The sequence below is a fragment of the Sturnus vulgaris genome, chromosome 7, assembly GCF_052056855.1.
Source record: "Sturnus vulgaris isolate bStuVul1 chromosome 7, bStuVul1.hap1, whole genome shotgun sequence".
Taxonomy (NCBI): Eukaryota; Metazoa; Chordata; class Aves; order Passeriformes; family Sturnidae; genus Sturnus; species Sturnus vulgaris.
In genome coordinates this window covers 10,629,141-10,641,462 of record NC_142249.1, presented here as the reverse complement: position 1 = coordinate 10,641,462, position 12,322 = coordinate 10,629,141, and the positions used below count along the sequence as shown (strand labels likewise).

Sequence of the window (12,322 nt, the reverse complement as noted above, 5' to 3'; positions counted from 1 at the left end):
CATGCATTTGATTCCAAGCCTACCAACTTGATAGGATTAGTGATAATACAAAATAATCTAGTGATGACATATTTAACCTTATTTGCAGAAAAGATTGTTGGCAGTAGCTGCATGAGGCTGTGTTAGCCCACACCACCAGGGGAGAAGGAATTAGTGAGGCAGGGCATTGGCAATATTGCATTTCTTCACTAGTGTAAATAAATCTAGCTTTAGGATACTGCATTCTGGAAATTGTCACAAAGCTCTAGTGCGCTTTGTGGATAGATGCCAGCTATTTCTAATCCTTTGGGAATTGTCCAGTAGGTAGGTATCTATGTGAAGCACAGTTCCTGATCAAGGGAGTGACAGTCAAAATCTTTAGCTGGCCTTACCTGGAGAAGGCTCAGTCTCCTGACAGATTTCTCAGAGCTGACTCTTCACATCACCTGTGAATGCAACATAATATTTCCAGCCTTTTTCTTCAAGAAAAATGAGTAGTTTTGGTGGTGCCTTTGGTGATTGTAAAGTTCTGAAGGAGCTAAAAGATCAGATTTATTTTAAAAGCTCTGTTAAGTCTGAAGTATAGCATCCTCACCTGATTAATTGAATTGCAGTACCAGGTAGAAGAAAACACCTTAATTTGCAGAGATGTTCCAGTCTAGTTTTACATACAAATGCAAGTAGTGACCCAGGCAATAAAGCCAACTCTTAAAGGAGTTGAACATAAATATCTTACAGGCTTTGAAAAACCAAGATAATGATCTCACTTCTGTCCTTTGATGATAACAAGCATTGGTATTTGCTGTTACCTAGAGTGTATTCCAACATGTTCAGTACTTTGCTGAACTGGATTCATAGTTCTAAATTCACAGTAAAAAACAGTCAAATGATTCTCCGTTTAAGGTGCTGTGGTTTACTTCTTGCTACAGAATTACTGACACTTGAAAAGTCTTGTCGAGCAGTTCTTGAACGGGGAATTGTGTTAAGATGTCTTCTTGGTGCAACACTCAGATGTGTGAGGTGGTGAAGTAAAGCAAATATATGGTTTTTCCTTAGAGAAAAGGTTTAAAAGAAAGAATTTGGGGCTTGAATGGAAAAGTTGAAGTGGAAGGGTTTTATGGTTCAGAAAATGAAAATATGTAGGAACTTAAAAAGATAGGAAATGAGGGCACTTTTGAGGAAAAATAAGACCTTTGAGGACTCTGGTGAACTTGATAAGCTGGAGTTTATCTGAACCAAGCAAAACATTATTTGAACTTCCCCAGGGAGGGATTCGAAAATGCTGCAGAGATTTGGTGAATGGGCTTGCATTATGTTTGTATGCCAAACTGCTGTTTCAGTCACAGTGTATTGTTTTAATGCAAAGCCAGCAATAATTCTCTGTTCACATAGAGCCCACAGGGCTCTAAAGTGAACCTTTATGTCTTTTATGAAAGTCCTGAACTGTAAGGGTCAAGCAAATGATTGGGCTGTTATTTGTTGTTTGTGTTGCAGTCTTAAATGCTGTGTTAAAGATGCAATTTGAGATGCATTTCTTGTGCCACAGATAATCACTTCTAATGATCCACTGCATTAGAGAGGAAAAAAATAACTATGCTGAAAGATAGTGAGTTGATGTGATGCATCATGAAATTTCAATGCCTCTAAACATAACATGATAATACTTTACATGGGATTAAAGTCCACTGATATTAATAAGTGTCTTTTGATGCCATGGGCTCTGTCCCCAAAGGTTTATCATTTAATGGCACTGAAGACTTAAGTAAAAAAAAAAAAGCTGCTTTTCAGCTGAGTTTGTGCCAAATTCTTTCTTTGAAATCTTTTATCTAAGGAAAAAATATATATTTGTTTTACTTACTATCATGTAAGTTTCGAGGTGGCTAAACTAAGACACTGACTGTTTAACTGAGTCAAAGGTGTTGTGCAGGATTCCTGGCTTCCAGCTGGTGATTTCCACTTCAGAGCCCGAAGTCTGGTCATATTAGAGCCCAGTTTTATGTCAGGGTTTCCTGTGTTGTTTAGACTGGTTACTGAGTGCAGTGAAGGCCAAGTTTTGATACCAACAATGGGGCATAATCACACTAAAGTGCCCACATACCCTGGATTGCTCCCTAGAAGTGATCTCGAGCCTAATGTTTGAGTTGCATCCTTCAAACATGGATGCTTCTCTCAACCACACACAGATTTCCATTCTTTTATAGAAATTCTTTATTTTGTCCTTTTATTTTATGCATTTACATGAACCTAATTTCAGCTTCTAGCTCTGCTCTGGGAGATAAGTGGTGCATCAAGATGTCAGTATTCAGAGTGCTTTGCTTTGGGAAAAAATGTTATTGTAACTTGGATACGGCCTCCTTGGGCTTTTAAAGGCTCATATCAAAGAAACAATAGTAGGGTAAAATTAAAAAGATCTGAAAAATGATGAAGTAGTTTTGAAAGGAGGAAGTAAGGGAAATACTAAGTAGATTAAGTTCAAAGCAAACAGTAGCTGGAGGTGATGACGGCTGGTTTGTTTTAAACTAGGCATCCCTGCTTGAATTTTAATTCATTCCAAACTTTTTAGTATGGATTATTTGCCTGACAAAGTTCATAATGCTTCCTCCCTGAAGTATGGAACGATATCTAACGATTAGGAGCAGGAGAGCCTGCAGAAAAGCCTTTCATTTCCTCTGTCCCAGAAACCATAATCCTGCAGCAGAGCAAAGTCATGGCTGGTATGTATCCATTTATCACTGCTATGCATCTAAATGACAGGGTGGAGAGTATGTCTTCTTTGCTGACCTTTTTTTTTTTTATTTTCTTTTTTTAAACATTTGTATGGACTAAGAATTGGGACAGTACCAACGACAAGTTAAAAATTAAAGGGAAATAAAAATATGTAACTTTATTCCAGTGCATCATACAGTAACTGAGTCTCCAGGTGGAAAAGATACCTGCAGTTCTTTTTAATGTGATTTTTCTTACGAAGTTAATATTGCCTTTTTCCACTGTTGCATCAAGGCAAAATAAGAACGTGAGTTTTGCTTAAAAGTCCTTCTTAAATGTAATGTAGTTATGCAGCATTCTGAAAATGGAGTGAGAATGTTCTTCACCTTGACCTAGCTCTGTTGTCTTCCAGTGGGATTTAAAGTACCCTGGTCTGCAAATATGAGTCTACCTGAAGTCATCCTTGTTGCATTGTACAATCACCAGCCTGTGCTAGAGGGGAAGCTGCTCTTAAATAATAGAGTTTTCCCTTGCCAGCCTGGATGAATTGGGGCAACCTTGAAAAGGTCTCATGACTCAGAAATGATGAAAAAGATGGAATTGGGTCAGCTCAATGAAAACACTTTTCCACAGCTTGACTTGGATTTTTTTACAGGACTTTTATTGGTGTGAGATTCCCTGTAGCAAATCTCAGTGGGTTTTTTGACTGAAATAGGTGATTTCAAACATCCTGAGAATAAAGAAAATGTTTTCAAGTACTGTAGCTAATAAAAGGACCGTCCTTGGTATTTCAGTAATGAAATGCTTTCCAATGAAAAAAACCCTCAAAAACCCAACAACTCACATTGTAGAAAAATTCCTGAGCAATGTTAATTGTCTTGCTTTTTATTCAGTCTTAAGGATTTTTTTCATCCCAAACCTTTATTGAAATGAGCTGAGCTCTACTCACACGTTACTTACTAATATTATTTGTTTTACACACTGAAAGGAGGAAACTGCTTATTGCTCCTATATCTGTAAGTAATAAATAAGTTTAGCTCTCTCTTGGGCACACATCTAAATCCCTGTCTCTTCCTCATGTACATGTGTGTGATTATCTTCAGGATTACACTTGGAAACTAGGCTGCCCCTTTAGAACTTTGCTCCCTGATGCTGTGCAGAAAGCAGCCACGGTGCCCTGGGGGCTGCCAAAGTCTGTTCCATGTCAACTTGGAACCAGAAGCTGCTGACTGAGCTGTCTCAACTGTGGTAAAGGTAATGGTGGCAGAAAAGAAACAAGAGGCTTGTTCCTGAAGCTTTTGCAGATTTGTTTGCTTACCATTCTTCCTTTTTAATTTCTTAGAGGCCCAGAATATCAGCAAATGAATGGCTTTGCTGTACAAACAGCATATTATGAGTACAGCTTTCCAGCAATACCTTCCTACTCCACCCAAACACTGGGCAGTTTTCACTTCAGTTTGAAATGCTGAGCCTGTCGGAATGCAAGGATTTTTAATTATGGAATTGAGCTTTCTTGCTAATTACAAATCTTTATTTTTAGTTGAAAAAGAGGGTGATATTAACCAGCAAGGATGCACTTAGGGGATGACAGGAGTCCACTTGGCAAACCACAATGTAGAATAGCTTTGTGGAAAAGGCAGCATGTAATGATAGGTTTCTGTTGAACTTTGATGTGTATGGCTTCAAAGAATGAGGGTGTTTGGGCAGCAGCAAGTGTTTCTCTTAGATATAATAAAATACATCCATATGCATTTTGTTTGACTTCAAAAGAGCAAAATCCTGCTAAACAAGGAAGGCAAACCAGTTATTTTGCAGTGCATTTCTCTTTTACCAGTTAGGCTCTGAATATTAGAGCATATGTGAAACTGGAACAGTGGAACTTGTAAGATTTGGAATAGATGAGTACAGAGAAGACTGGTACAGAGAAGATGGGTACAGAGTTGGGAGCTATTTATTTAATGCATTTTCCCCTTCTCATTGAATTGGTTGGCTTGGTGCACAAGTGACACCACTGTTTACTTTTGTTTCAGCAAAACAAAATGGTGTTTAAACACCATCTCCCATAGCATCCATAGACAAATTTATGAAGTGCTCAGTATGGGATTGAACTCAGTATGGGATAACAAGGTAAATGAAGACCTGGTGACACTACTGAGTTCACAGAGTAATGGTTGGCAATTCTCAGTCCAGCTGGTGGCTAGATCATGGTGACATTCCTTAGAGATCAGTGCTGGGAACATCAAGAGCTGGTTATTTCAGAACCTGGCTGACACAGTGCAGTCTTACCCTGAATGGCTTGCTCCTTTGGGCCATAGGTTTCTGGCTGTCTGGACAGCCAGGGTGGTTTCTTGTGAATTGTCCCTAGATTTACTAGAGGATTCCAAATGGGCTGTGAGTGGAAATTGTGTCTCACTGATAATGACACAGGAAGTAGCTGAAAGAATTTTCTTCACAGCCAAAATGCATTATTTTTACTAATTCACAGCAGTCCAAGTCTGGCTTTTGGAAAGACCAAACCCAAACATGTATGGATTCCAGAAAGGGAGCCAAAATAGACCGTGGAATAATACTACATTTTTACTGTAATCTTACTATTTTAGACTTAAGTTTAGAAATATTATGTGCAGTTCATTATGTCCTGATCACATTGACTTTAATTTCCAGTAGCAGCATGTTGGGCAGAATTTCCACTGTTGAGATGTGTTTGCTTTCAGAAGGTTTCAACCTCTTATATTTTAGGCAGTGTGCTAATTGCAGGTTTACTTTTGTTTTAATTTTAAAGACAATGCCTGCATTACTGAACTTGTGTGTTCAGCAGTGCCAAGCCCAGGCCCTGCCTCCACTGCCTGAAACGTGTTTGCTGTGTATTCTCTTTGTGAACTCCCCACCAAAAGAATCTGAAGTTTCTCTGGGACCAGCCCATCTTCATGCAAATGAAGAGATTCCTCTTAAAAATGTCATCCCTTAGTCAAGAATGTGCTCCAACATTTTGCTTATAAAACTGAATGATCTCTGTTGCCTCAAGCCTCTTTTGAGATAATAAAACACAATAATTGCCCATGATAAGCACTTTGTTTAGGCTTTTTCTGCACTGAGTCAGGAGTAGCTGAACTGACTTTAACTACCTTGCACGACAAAGTCCAAGCAGAGCATTTGTGGCTCCAGCAGAGACCAGGGACCCTGCTACTGACCAGCTTTTGACTGATGTGCTCCAACTACTGAAATCTGCAATAGTGTTTTCTCAGGCATGCCCTGAATGCCTCCCCATGACAGTGTCTGTGCAGCCGTGGACATTTGGAAGTAATTTTATTTCCCACTGTATGCCGGAGGCTTGAATGTGGTCGTCTGAGAGTATTTATATAAGCACTGCTGGCACGTCAGGCTCTTCAACTCCCTCCTTCACCCTGTTCTCCTGCAGGCACCCAGCAATGTGTCCAGCCAGCCTACTTATGAACTGAAGTAAAAACAGAGAAAAAGAAAGTTAAGCATGTTTACATCTAACCTTGGTCATGGGATAACTCATTATTTTAACTGAGTGCTTTTGAAATAGACACATCCAAGACTGGGATAACCAAGAGGAAAGGACCAGTCTGACTAAACTTTGAGCAAGGTTCAAATAAATTGCTTCTGCACAGTTTCCTGCCTTGTCTGGAGTATATACAAGGGTTGAGTCTTCTTCAGCAACTCAGGACCAGTGAGGTTAAGATGCAGATACAACACCATGATTTGTTTTTAGGGAATTGAACAGTGTAATAAACATTGGACAGTGCTGTGGGACCGGCGAGAGAAAGCCTTTTTACTGGAAGGGATCCCAGTATTTTCTGCCTTTGTATTCAGCATGTGTTAGATCTTGAAATAAAAACATTGTTCTTGATTGTTCTATGTTGGAAATGAAACTTACCCATAAAAAGGCAAGCAAAACATCTATTTGCCCTGATGGAGACATAAATTCATGGACCTGTGAGAAAAAGGGGAAATAGGGGCCCCCAAACCACTTGTAGGGTAGCATTGATTCCAGCTGAGTAAGTGCAGAAGCAGCTGCATACTTCAGATATTGATTTACAATTAATTTGGAGGTTTTTAACAGTATCCTAAGCATAGTTTTTTCCCTATTCAGTTTCCCCCATTCAGTCAAATTTGAAATCACAATGCTGAGTGGAAAACAGATTTATATATTTAAGCACAATTTTCTGGAAGAAACAAAGCCCAGCTGCCAGGTCACGCTAAGAGAGCCCTTTACCTGAGAGATTATTTCTTCTCCTAAGTCAGGGTATATTCTGCTGTTGCTTTCTGCCTCTGGACTGCTGTTTAGAGCTTGGAGGCTGGGTTTTCTTGGCTGGTGAACTCTCTGCCCTTAGTGGCAGCCAGAAGCAAGTGGCCAGATGCAGTATATGGCATTTAGGAGGGCTTCATTGATGGTCACAGCAATTTCAACAGTTAATTCAGTCTCTTCTTGGGAGCTGACATGTACCTCGATGCTTCACAGTATTTATTCATACTTAATGGAATTTGTGGCCTCTGCAGGAAAAGCAATTGACCCTGTAATTTTCCAGCTGAAAATACATGTTTTAAAATTATCTACATAATTTAAGAGAATACCCTGGAACTTTTCTACTTCTGAAGGCTTACAGCTCCTTGTCTAGAGAGTTGATCTTCTCAATCACATTGAAACTCACTTGGACTTTAAAGCATTCAACACCTTTTATTCTGTGGAATGCTGTTAAAAAGGTTATTAATTGTCAATTTTGCAAATTATCCCCTAGGATTTTTTTTAAGCAGGAACTCTGGAGGATGGATTAACCCTCCCACTTATTTTTATAGAAAAAGTTCTGGTGCAATCTGGTTTTGTACAGGTTTATGTTTTAAACTTTGTGGCTGTGTACATTCCAGTAAGTATAATACAAGGATGTTGTTCTTATCTACTTTTTTACAAGGAAGATGGAGCAGTAACTTGGAACTCACTTCTCTTACTAAATGCTTATGTGCACAAAATTGGCAAAATTGTGCATCAGTTCAGGCTTTTATTAGTAAAGTATTCCCGGTTCATCTTCCTGTATGTAACTGTAAAGTACTTATGTGAATTCTCTCTTTTAATCATTATTAACAAGAATTGTTTCTGTGCAACAAATGAAAAATAGGTTTCGTATTTGTCAGCACTCCAGAAAGCTATCTGATTTTTAGAATAATTGGTGTTTGCATTATAATTTGCAAGTCACAGTAATTTTATATATTATAGATATTAGTATTATAAATTATATATATTAGTATTATGAAAGATAGTACTTTATTACTACTAAAAAAAAAAAGAAATATAAACAAAACAAGCAATCTGATTCTTATTGGAGTAAATGAGAAGGGGCTTTCCCACATACTTAATGGGATCTGGATCAAGCCCTGAATTATTGTTACAGCAGGCTGACAGGCAAACATTATTAACACCAAGCTTCTCTTGTCCCTGTCTTGGCAGTCTATACAGATAGACAACAGTACACCTGCAGAATGGTTGTTAGCATGTATCATCTTTTAGTTTCATTTGCTTCTTCACCTCTGCTTTGTGAGTCAGCAGGATTAACTTGTGTAATTATATCTCAAAACTCAGCTTTTCATTTTCTAGATTTTTAAACTTTAAAACCACTGTATCTGTGTAATCTTATATTTCCCTATGCCTTTCACAAACTAGCGTGAGGATGACAAAGAGAGGATGAGAAGACCCCTGTGCAAGCTGTTTTATTTCCAATCCTTTTTCATTAAATAACCATACCCCTTCTGTTCCAGTCTTTTTATGTTAAACAATGCAAAAGAATTGGACTTTGGTTACACTATGCATCAAGAAGCCCCTCCTGGCAGAAAAAAGCCTAAAACTGGCAGACTGCTTTCAGTACCAGTCATCATCTTTTTTGCTATTGTTAGACTGTGTTCTCTACCACGGTAGGTCTGTCAGTCTCTAGATCCTTTAATTAGCACATTTGGTAGGACCAGTAAAAATGTGATGAAATGGAGCTGCTTTGATGCCAGATCCTTTTCCTTGTCATTTCATCTATGACTCAATGCTCTTTATGTCTGCAGAAAACACTCATATAGGCAGGTTTTGCTTGGGCCATTTATTTTCTTCAAGTAGGTCACTGAAATATATATTCCTGTCCTTCATATACCTGCCATCACCTCAGCCGAGGTAGTGTAGTGGTGGTTCACTAATTCTACTTTTTATGGTGCACATTTTTGTGGTGTCATTTTCCCTCTTTCTTCTCTCTATTTGTTCTGCCTGGTACCGTTTCCAGGCCTTACTTTCCCTTTCCATGTGTAAGATGAGAACCAGGAACCAGTGAAAGCAATATGGGCACAATAATGTGAACTAAGTAACTTTAAACAGCAAATGAAGCAGCAGTAAATTTCCAGATGTCGCTTTCAAAATGATGCGGTGAAAAATGGAAATGATTTCATGTGCTGTCTTTTCAATCCCTTGTCCTGCTGTTGGCTTGAGAATTAACCTTGAGGGAGATGTACTTGTAATGAAAACAAGCTTGGCACAAGCAGCCCAGAGCAGAGGAGACCTTGCACACCTGGTCTGTGCACAAACTTTGACACCTGCTCGTGGTGACTGACGGACACTGACAGCCATCTAGTGGCTGGGATGACATGTTGGGTGCTCTGTCCCCTCCCTCCCCTCCCAGTAATCATATGTCTTCGGTGGTGGCACCAAACTGGGCCTGGGTATGTCAGTGCCTGGTGTGATTTTATTTCCAAGCTGCTGATGCGTAGTCTCTGTGTCTGAGGATCCAGTAAATTAGCTGCAACCGATGGTTTGACTGCTGATAAATCAGTTCTTTAAAGTAAAATCATACTCCAACACATCAATATATAGCAGAAAAGAATTGCACTTTACTTACTGTGCTTTGCATTGAAATCCTCCTTCTGAACGCTGGTTGCTGTGTAAGCTCATGGATGAATGAGTCCTTAAATGTATCATTGGGTATCTCTCCTACCTTGCCCTTTATATTTGCAGTCTGCTTTGAAACTCGGTGGGTTTGAATCCTGTCAGTTCTTTGCTCAGGTCCAATACCAGCTAGAGTTGTACTTTTTTGTTGGTAAGAAAGGAATTGGTTAATGGCCTAGCAGATCCTTTTGCCTCATTAAAAATTTCCAAAGCTGCTTTTCAAGCCACTCAGCACCTTATGTTACAGCTGTAGAGGTAGAAAGACCACGTGATCTATAAAGAATTTGTGACTTGGTCTCTGTAATTAGAACAAAACTGCAAATTTCCAAGCCAGAGTGGAAATGGTAGAATGATTTCCTTTGCTGCCTTTGCCACTCTGGGTGTAGCTGGATAACATGCCTGCAGTTCAGGCCTGGGAATAGAATGTCAAAATGTTCTTGTGAAATGAGTTGGCTTTGAAACAGCTGCCCTTTCCAGGTTATTCTTTCAGTGTAGTGCAGTCCCAGCAGAAAGAAAAACTAGGAACACTGCATGTAATCAAAAGATATACTGTTGTGCTTTGTTTTTGTGGGTGGTTTTGTTTTTTTTTTTTTTTTCAAATTGCCATCGTATCTGCAATTTGATTGGGAAGCAGACCTCTTAGTAGCTTTCAGGAATTGGTATGTGCTTTTCCCCCAGCCTTTGTCTGCCTCTTTCCCAGCTGCTGAGCGGGACCCAGGCAGAAGCTAGTCACCATCTGGCTCAGCTCTGATTTGCCAAAGCAGTTGCTATGTGGTTTGTTTGAAGTTATGACAGAATGCTGACTTTGGGCTCAATAACTTCGAAATTTCATTTATGCAAACTGATGCTCTTTTGAACAGCACAATGAGTTCTGTGGGTGATATGTTAAAGAAGACATAGACCATATGCCAGACATCTGGGGGGAAAAGGCTAAATATGTCAGACAGTGCATTATGTCATGCTCACAAGGGAGAAGTGAGAAGAGTGGTTTCCAAAATACGATCTGCAGTTTGGAAAATGATTCTCACAGTGTCATAAATGGACTGTACAGCACACTTGGTTGATGTCTTTACTTCACACTGAAAACATTTCCTCCCGAGCTTCTGCAGCACTTCTTTGAGTCATTTTGTCTGTTGGTGTAATAAAGCGATTGAAGAGAAGCTGACCTGGTGAAAATTTCAATTTGAGCTTGTGTTAGAAAGCTGTTAGTGATGGCAGGCAACAGTTAATGACACATCTGCTCCCTTTCTTCAAGCTTTGACATTGATGGAGTAACTGGGCTTGAGATGAGGCACAAAGCTGAAATTCCAAATCTGCTCATATTTATTACTTTGTAATGTTCTGTTTACATCTGGTTTAAATTAGGACAGAAATGTATAGAAGAGTGAAATTGTCTTTGTCCTTAGAGCTGTTAATTTTTGCACTAGTAACAGGTTTGCTTAAACAAACAATGGTTATGATCTTTGATTAGGGCGATGTGTCCTGTGTATGTAATTGACCCTACTCCCAGTCTTTTATCAGTTACAAATTAGACCTGTTTGGGAATTTTCAGTAGTGGTTTTAACTGGATTGTGCAATACCAAAGATATTTTTGATAGGAGGGATTTCTGTGGTCAGATGGAGCTCCCACCCACATAAGATTGGTCTTCTCTGCAGCATCTCAGGGGCCAGGAGAATAACTTTTGGACTGTGAGTGACAGCTTTGCTGTATGTGACTCAGACAGTGTCTTGGCACTGGGATTCTTGGTTTGCAAGTTGTGACACATGGTCTAGGGACAGCCTCGAGATGGTTCTTTAGTTTTGCAGCTGCTTGCTCCTTTAGGGGATGAAATATTCACTAGGACAAAATGAAAAATCTTTTCTTGCTGCTAGGGTATTCTGTGAAATGTTGGATATACAAGCAAAACTTTCTACTTTATTTTCTCTGACGTATTTTAATTTTAGGAGAAGATAGTGAGATATACTCACCTCATGATTTAAAAAAAAATCCAAACATATCCAGTGTGTTTGACTACAAAGTAGGAAGAAAACAAAGGCAAAGACTTATATATGGTAAAACAGTACCAATGTAAGTGTGATTGTGTGAATAAGTACATAGAGAGGATGTGTGCATATAGTCAGTCCATACTGGTCCTGTATAAATAGTGATAAAGGATGGTCTTTCATATATGGTTAAAATATGTAAGGGGCATTTTGCATGTAATTAAGATATACCCATGGCAGTATTGTGTATGTGTTGGGTTAATCATGTGGGGCCACAACCAGCTGGGTTATAAAAACTGAACATAAATCATGTGAGGAGACACTGCTGCAAGCACCACTGCAGTGGGTGCTGCTGTTGCCTCTGGACAGAGACTGGCTGTCTTCTTTGGAAGATTTGGTTCTCTGTGCTGATATTCCCCCACACCAATATATAAACCTCACCCAATAAACGGGGTGTTCTTCTTTCTTTCAACTGCTGCCCGGTCTGTTGAACCCAGCCCCACCTGGCCAGGCAGGCCAGCAGGAAGCTTGTGCTGTTCCAGACAGAAGTGACAAGTTCTTGTCCCCAGTCAGAGCTCTCCAATAGTGTGCTCAGTACTTACACAGAGCAGGGAACTGGCAGAAGCTCCTCCGGGCAGAGGAGGAGCAGAATGACATCCACTGAGCAGAATGACATCCGAAGATTCATGAGGCAAAGTTTCTTTGATACTGTGAGGAAAT

General features: G+C 39.5%; 1 protein-coding gene across 1 annotated transcript in view; it reads left to right on the top strand.

Moving 5' to 3' along the window:
* COL5A2 (collagen type V alpha 2 chain) overlaps positions 1 to 12,322 on the top strand; it is a 96,557-nt gene that overhangs the window by 36,520 nt on the left and 47,715 nt on the right. The window lies entirely within an intron of this gene.